Genomic DNA, 6,560 nt, shown 5'->3' with positions numbered 1-6,560 from the left:
CCCCCCAATTCTCAGCAGTCCTCCCGTATCTCTTGCTGCTCAGCTGCTAAGACCATGACCTAGCTGGTGCTATAATACTTCTTCCTTTTTCTCCTTTGACCCACAGTTTTCAGAGTTTCCTTAGAGTCCTGCATGTGAACCACACGTACTGCAGCTTGATGCCTCTGTGTGTAGCTGCTGGTTTTGCCCTTGCTCTACAGTTGACCTTGCAAGGTCCTACTTTCACAGTAATGTTTGTATTTTATTTACTTTCAGTCTTGAAGACTATACTCCTGTAGAAGTGTTTAAACTGACAGCTGATGTTCATATGTTAGTTGCAATAAACAAATGGATTTACAGCAAAGGAGAAACACTGTATGCATGCATGAACCATACATGTACCTCCCCTGATGTACTTCTGCAAATGTACACTTTGCATGATGTGAAAATTATAGCTCTTTATTCCAAGAGTTTATCCTAAATATTCACACCACATTGCAGGACAAACTTTTCAGTACACAAGGGGTCCCTTATTATAGACTGTTTTTCAATTTCTGACATACTGTCTGAGTGAACTAGAAGATGACAAGTAGTAGCTAAATGAGTTTGGTCAAACTTTTTGAACTCTGTACCAGAGGTTTAATATGGTCTGGTACCTAATTAATAATGTGTTCAGTTCTGAGCTTCCACTGAAGCCTTCTGCAGAGTTGACCATCATTCACGCTTGGGTTGTAAAACTGATACTGAATAGAGACAAGCACAAAGACTTCTCTAGCTTTACTGAATGAAGACATTGGGAAGAAAGGTGTGGAAAATACCTTCCCAGAGTTCATCCTGATAAAAGAATTATTGGGAAGAGTGTTGGATGCAGAGGCTGGGATGAGAACGGCACAGTCAAACCAGAAGCATGCTGGAAATCCTTACCCTGAGCCTTCCACAACTACCAGCATTTAGTTGTGTTATTTTGGGAGAGATTTTTCAGTCTCACAACTGCAAAATATCTAGATATTGTTTTGCTTGTCCTACCTTTCTTCAATCTTACTCTGCCTACTTTTGTTCTTTCTTGCGTTTAGGGATGTGCTGAGTGTTTGTTTAACTAGCAGCTGACACGCAATATCAGGAGACTCTGCTAGTCTTAGTGATGTAGGTCACAACTCCCAGGAGGCATCTAAGGCTGGGACCCCTAATTTATGGTCTCAGGATGGGCTAGACCAGAGGAGTCTGAAGTCAATGGAAAATTTTCCAAAGGCTCTGTCTTGAGTGAGAAACACAAGTCATGTTGAAAGTCAGAGGGACTTTAACATCTACACCAAAAAAAGTCTTGTCTATGTGAGTAATTAACCTTGACTAGGTTTTGAAGGCTTGAAATCTTTACTCTCCGAGAAGTAGAGTCAATCAAAATAGTTCTGACCACACTTTCTTAAGTACACTTGCAGATTGAACAAGTGGTATGTTTCTCCTTTGGCATCTACACATAGTTGCTATTACTTTAATTAATGGTAGAAATCTAGCAATAAAGAAGCCATTTCTGGATTTTTAGTGATTTCACCTCTGTTTCACAGTTTTATGAGAAACACTTGGAAATACTGAACACTGACGCTTTTGTGGGGTCTACCAGTAGTCATTTCTTGGATGCGAAGAGATTTTAAACTAGCCACCTAAAAGAATAGATAGTATTGCTCTATATAACTCTTCTCAATTGCCTTGCTTCTGAAGTATGGCTAATAGCTGAACATTGCTTGTAAATGCATTTACTGTTATTGACATACAGTTTTCTAGGATTTTTCTAGCACCAGTGATCAGTGATCATCATCCACCCATTCATGTTTCTTGAAGAAGCTTCTCCTTTTTGTGAAGAATGTTCTATGGTTCTAATAGAGTCTCAGTAATATAATTTTCTTTCACTGGTTGTATTTTCATCTACTACAGTGACTACCACCTGTTTTTACAGGTGTAGGGGGGAAGCAGTACTGTAAGTATAGTTGAGGGACAGCTGAAAGATATGAGTGTTTCAAATTTCTTCATTTGTAATTCTACTACTTCATAAAAATTCAATTTGGTCCTCAGTTTTCAAGGGATTATTTTATTTTAAGAAGTGTGCATCACATTGTTAGGCTTGGATTTATGTTCTCGCTACTCAGTGTCTCATGCTTTTGAGGCAAGAATAAGAACCTGGGAACTCTGATAAACCCCCCCACACAGAGACTGGGCTGTTTAAAGGGTATGAGCTGGCATGCAGTTCTCCTAAGTGCCCCAGTCCTTTGGTGCTTCAGGGTAATTGTTAGGTTATTGCATCCTATTCACCCTTTTATAGCTCTGTATGATCGGTGCTTTTTTTTATTGCTACGAGTAGTGATTTCCAAATAAGAAAAGTTCTAGTAACCTACTAGTCAAGCAGGTAAAATCTACTTAGAAAGTAAATGTACTTTTTCCTCTGGTTAAACTCTTTGCTGGTTTTACAGCAAGCTTTTTGAAGAGTGTTTTGCTCTTGCACACCAAGTGCAAAATTTCCTAACATCAGAATCTCAGTAATACCAGACCTTTTCCTATTTATATTCTCAAACCGTTCAGTTACCAGAGATGGGCATTCATTCAGACAAGTACTGTTTTGTCATTTTGAAGTTCAAATTAATTTTTTGTTTTGTGTATCACACAGTGCTGATTAGATTTCTTGAAAAATCTGAAACTGACTGTGTGCACTGATTGAATCATATTATCTTGTGTACTTGAAATGCTTTTTTTTTTGAGCCCAATATGTATTATAATAGTGACTGGTGCTTTCCTTACACTGTAATGGGACAGAAATACGGGCAAGTTTGCAGCAGATTGGCAAACATATTTAGTGTAGTTCTCAAAATACTACAGCAAAACTTTGAAATTAGGCTTTCTCAGGAAAAACTAAAAGAACAAGTCTGGGCTTAGCTAAAGGTCATACCTATATGTAGGATGGAATGCAGAGCAGTATACAGTGGAACGATGTCATTTCTTTGTTCTTTGAGCTTTTTCAAGGCTTCTACATGGAAAAGATGAATTAGGATTACGATGAATGCATGAAAACAGATTTTTAAAATATTTTTTTCCCTTTTTCTCTTAAGGCACTGCTTCCACCAACAGCTATATTCCAAAACTTGAAATGAATGAAATCACTTTCAACTTTAATAAAATTAGAAGTGCTATGAGAAGCCTTTGGGACAGGGAATTTTCACATATATTTTCTAATGAATGGCATTCTCCAGCTGGCCCTGTACTCTGTCTAATATTTTGCACAGCCTTAAAAATTTGGGTTCTGTATGCTTTATTCGCCATGGGTATTTGCATCACTGAGAGTGTTTCAAGAGTCTATGGAGAATAAAATTTTATTAACTCATTGAGGATATATTATTTTTTATGCAATAATTTTCCACTTCAGAAAGCTTTTGTGTAATATTATAAATCAGGTTCAAGCTAAACTGTGCACTGTGGAATTTTAAATCCTTGTTTTCTAAATGATAATGATAGTACTAATTAAGTTGCTGTTTACTAGGGAGTCTCAGTCCCTTATACACTATTGAATGGAGGCAGGGGGGGAAGTCTGCAGGAAAAAACTCGCCTCAGCCTTGTCAATGATGTGTAGGTGCTGCTTACAGCAGCTCAGGGCAGAATTCTTTCTGGATCTGGGAGCACGTGGCTGTCCGTGCCTGGGGTCCCTTGGTCAGCTCAGAAAGCACAGGCTGGTGCCTGGGCCAGACCCTCGCTGCAATGCCATTTCTGTGCAAGTATGCCAAGTGATTGTCACTGTTGTTATACAAATGTGTATTGTGTGTGCTTTGTAAGAAAGGTAAGGATGATTCCAGGAAAAAAAAATGGCTGCTGACACTTGAAAAGTTTCTTGCTCTGAAATGTTATGTGGTAGGGTTTTTTTCTACTTTCCTTTAAAATAAAGCAGTCTACTTTGATGAATGACAGGTCTTCATCTTTCTTATAGGGGAAGAAAGTAGCAAAATAGCAGCTTTGATTCACCTTTCTCTTGAGATATGTTACAACATACTCTATAAGTTGCGATGTCATCTTTATACCAGTGGTATTTTCTTTTTCCAGTGGTCCTGGATTTATTTTTAATTTTTTTTTTTCTTTCCTGAGGTTTATGTGCCATCTTATGAAAATACAGAGAAGTTTTCCAGTTTGCTTTAATGTCCTGGAAGGTTGACTCCCACCCCAGAGATGATGAATTGTCACCAAAATGTAAAACTTTGTAGGTTTGGGGTTGGGTTTTTTTATTGGTTGTTTTTTTCATTCTACAAGATGATGTTTTTTTTTCTTTGAGCTGTTTAAGGTTCAATCTTGGCAACTCGCTGAAGGCAGATGCAGCTTTCCTTTCAGAGTCTAAAAGAACTGGAAACAATTGTGTTTGTGGAAAAACTCAATACCTGCTTATAATTAACTCTGTGACAGTGGTTTTCACACAAGTCTATTGCTTATTTTATGTAAGTTTCAAAGAGTTTTAAAAAATGAAATGTTTAACTACAGGAAAAAAAAAAAAAAAGAAACATTGCAATAACTTGAAGATCTCTTTTTAAAATGTTTTGTGGGAAAACTGATAACACAAGGTACATCTGGATCTCTGGCCCAGATAAGCTCTCCCATGTTTAAGGTTGCATACAGTGTTTTTTCGACCTATTAGTGTGTGTATGTGCACCAGATTTTATCAAGGACAGTGAGAAGGAGCATACCTCTGAAAAGCTTAATATGACCTTTTCTGCAGGACCTGTACGAGATGCTTTAGGGTTTCTTTCTGTTTAAACGATGCTCTATCCATATTATCCTGCAAGCATACTTTTCTTGAACTTTGTTCTTCTAACTCTAGCTGTTCCAAGTGCCTTTCTAATATTTGTTCTTCTAATGTTTGGGGTTTTTTTGTGACTAAGTGCCTTTCTGTAATGAACTCCTTACTTCCATGTATTGTTACATCAAACTATTCTGGTTTTAAAGGGTAATATTTAATTAAGTTTGTACCATTTTTAATATAAAAACTCAAATCCCATTATGATTGAGTACTTGAGAAAAATCTTTGGATTATTTGTGAAGTTTTGTTCTTAGATTATTTATTTTTTTTCCTCCATGAAGTAAATTATTTCAAGCAGTGTAACAATTTTTATTTATTTATTAAGTAAACCTTGTGGCATGATCCTCTACAGTATAAGGAGACTTTCTGACACATAAAAGTAGGAAGTAACTGTTGTGGTTTAATGGACAACAGCAGAGATTTTTTTCTTTTAAACTCTTTATGTTTATAGCAAAGGGAAACTGAAAGTTTGTTTTGTTTTTTATACTTAACATGCCTTTTTGTTTTTCACCTTGCCATATTATTTTGGTTTAAGAGATCTGTACCAGCACAAAACTAATCTCACATGTATAGATAAAGCTGAGACGTTTTAGATTTTGATTATTAGTATTAATGTACACTCTTTAATTTATGCTTATTTATTTATGGTTACCATATATTTTAATTACAACTTCTTTGCATTATTCTAGAAAACAAGTATTTGAATTAATAGAATCGTATTTGCTTTCTGTCCTTTCATTACTTTTACTTAATTGGAGTGGCAATGCCCAGTCCATACCAGATTTTCTCACAGAGAAGAGTCTTGTTTGTTACATTGTTCTGTGTTGAGGCAATTGCCTCTAATTGAAGTTGGTTCATAGCAGTAATAGTGTGCAGCTCATACAGAGGAAGAGGAAAACTTAAATCAGACCCAACACAGACTGTGAGTTCTGTAACATTTTGTATAATTTTTACAGTCACTTACAAGATTTATCTTGTCCACAGTGTTAAAGCATATCAAATCTATCACTGGTTTCCATAGAGAGTTAGATACACTCTGTATGCACGCAGCAGCATTGTGATCATGTGTCATCTCGCTTTTGGCGTTTTTAAAACAGTTTGATTGCAACTGTAGTGTGGTGGTGGGGTTTTCTATTGACGTTAACTGCAGTCATAAGAGATGGCTATTGGGAAATACAGCCCAAATATATCTGTATATCTGTTGTCATTAGATTTTTGTTACGTGTTTTGGCTGCTGATAGGCAGAACTGAGGGTCTTCCCTTGGTACAATCTGTGTGTATGCACGCATGCAACTGTAATTTTGACCTCTTTTACTGTTTTACTGAGATTGTCCCTGGGTCTAGAAGGGTATGCAAGCCAGGGAAAACTGTAGTCCTTGGAAGTTCCTTTGGTCAGGATGTGGGCTCTTCTGGTTTTGCAGTTATGTGGCTGCTCAGTACCTGTTTCAGACCCAGTTGCAGCAATTGTTATTCTTTGTTAATTGCTCCCCATCTATACTTACTTGAATTGTACTTCTAGAATGCTTTCTTATTATTGCACTATTTCAGACGGGAAGGACAATAGATGACATGTTCAGTGAACATACTAGTTTAGAAAGTTTCCTTTGGTGGTTGGAAAACAATCAATTATTGTTTTTTCTTTATTTCTCCAACAAGCTTGTATCAGGCCACTTAGCATCATATTGATCCAGCAGCTGTAAGTCATTACTTCATTGAGGCCAGTGGAGGTAGACCTTCAACAGCTGTAATTCCACTTGCC

Source organism: Athene cunicularia, assembly GCF_003259725.1.
Source record: "Athene cunicularia isolate RWA chromosome 11 unlocalized genomic scaffold, athCun1 chr11_part1, whole genome shotgun sequence".
Lineage (NCBI taxonomy): Eukaryota > Metazoa > Chordata > Aves > Strigiformes > Strigidae > Athene > Athene cunicularia.
Note: the sequence above shows the minus strand (reverse complement) of the source record.